Source organism: Pavona decussata, unplaced genomic scaffold, assembly GCF_977016875.1.
Source record: "Pavona decussata unplaced genomic scaffold, jaPavDecu1.1 SCAFFOLD_61, whole genome shotgun sequence".
NCBI classification, from domain to species: Eukaryota; Metazoa; Cnidaria; class Anthozoa; order Scleractinia; family Agariciidae; genus Pavona; species Pavona decussata.
This window is the reverse complement of record NW_028145482.1, coordinates 2,875,157-2,877,500: the sequence shown is the minus strand read 5'-3', so window position 1 is coordinate 2,877,500 and position 2,344 is coordinate 2,875,157.

The window sequence follows — 2,344 nt, the reverse complement described above, 5'->3', positions numbered from 1 at the left end:
GACCTTTCAACAAGAGTCTTAATAAAATCTTTGGAGTCACCTGTTTTGCCATTAAAGACATCAGTGAATGCAAGATCAATGAAATGAGGTGCATCCCACAGAACATTGAAAAATTCTCCACATTCTTCTTGATTCAAAATTGAAGCCAGGTTTGATACAAAGCAATTCTGTAGCACCTGTAGTAGGTGTAGTAGGTGTAGTACCTGTAATAGGTGTAGTAGGTGTAGTACCTGTTGTAGGTGTAGTAGGTGTTGTACCTGTAGTAGGTGTAGTAGGTGTACACCCTTTTTTTGTGAGAAAGTATAACTTTGAGGCTGATGCTTGCAAATTGAGCCCTAATCGATGCCAACTTGACCAAGAAAGACACCTGGTATTTGGGTTAATTGGACTATCTAGACAAAAACATTTCGAGAAGTCCTAAAAAATGTTTTGGTACTGAATTTCTCTAAACCACTCCTTATGACACTCCTCATCAGCATTACACCTCTGAACAACTCATGGGTGTGGGACGATTGTAAGAATGACCTGAAAAACGACTGCTTGCCAGGGATGGTAAATAGACAATACAACAAGACACGGGTTACCATACTGGTCAGTTCATAAATGGGATGTGTGAGTTCTACTGACCCTTTAAAGTACCCGGCTCATTTGAATTACGACCTGGTAAATAACCTTAGGTTATTGATTTAAATATAGTTTTTGCTTGAGTGTTGCATCAAAACTTATCAAATTTCTGACTTCGTAGTCTTAGGAAATGTGATTTTCAACTTTTCAAGTTACAATTTTATGCTTTCAAACTACTTTAGAATAATCTTAATATTTTACTAATTACACTGAAACGGAGAAAATGTGCTAAATAGATTTCCACGTGATAATACGTTGGAGGTGGGTTGGACCAGGTACGGATAGAAGCATAAGTCTAGCCAATGAGGTTAATGCAAATTGTTATCATGAAGTACACATTAAGCCGAGGCAGTCTTTTTTCTTGTCCTCGCCATCAGATTGAACAGATCCCGAGAAAACACTTTTCCACGTCCACCCCATTTTCACCACATGTCAAGCATGCTACCTTTTGTCGCCCGATTTATGAAAGGGAGATTAAGCAGTTAATTTTTATTGCTTCGTGATTACTTTGATAATTTTTTCAATTGAACTTTTCGCAATCGTGGCCAAATTTATTCCAACAAAGTTATCTGTTATTGTCGCTTCCGGGAAATCAACTAGTAACTGTGTTTTCAACAAAAGAATATTGTTATGGGAAAGGGGATTTACAGTGTAAGGTATAGGAAAGTACAACCATTGAAATGAAACCTTCAGTTATTACTCATCGAAGATTTCTTCATGTTACAAGCGCTATAAAAGCAATCAAAATCAAACGCAGTTGAAGTGTTCCTTGTAAATAAATTCTTTTATTGTCACTTATTGGCTAAGTGCACAAATTTTCATCAATAATAAGCAGAACTTTAACGCAGTAATGGGATATGTAATAGTACCTCTATTGACCTGTAAAGAGTAATCTACACCCTTTTTATATACGAATGTCTAATTTTGCGGTTGAGGCTGAACGTTCTTATCATTTTTGCAATTTGAGCCTGAAAAGTTCTAAAGATGTTCTTAGTTATTTGTTATAGTATTTCAATAAATCTAGGCGGAAGTGACCAAGACACCTATTATTTGGGTTAATTGTACAATATATACTGGAGTTTTACATGCATTATTTTATCCATATTTATACCGTTCATTTTAAAAACATGGGCGGAATAAAAATGTTCTCAACTTACTCTCAGCCTGGGTAATGTTCTTAGTATGTCCTTAATTTAGTTAATCTCATGGAGCCTCAACGTTCTTATACAAACGTGTCTTATTAAAAAAAAGAGTGTACTTTGAAATGGAGAAACTATACACTCATGCATGTTAAGGCATTGCTCAAAGGTATATCTGAGTAAAAATAAAAAAATTTATAATTCTGTAGAAATTTACTGAAAGACCACCAAACTCGGTAGAGTTACAGAACTTGATGACCTTCACTCTTTTCGTACCCTTTATCACGTTATCTGTTATGATTGTTTCTTTGCCCAAAAAGAATATAGAAAATGGGCCGCCGAATTTACATATGACGAATATCAACTAGAACATTTCTCTTACTGTATGGTTATCCCTTACATGAATCTGTCCTGAATGGTTGACCTCAGTATTTAGTTAATGGATTACTTAAGAAAATAGGTAACGTGACTTATTAAACTTCCTAATAACTTTTTAATAAAACCCAAAAACCTAGTCCATTCAGGACATATTCAGTTATTATAGGATAGAAGTAACAAACACATATGCTAAGCTCCGAGTC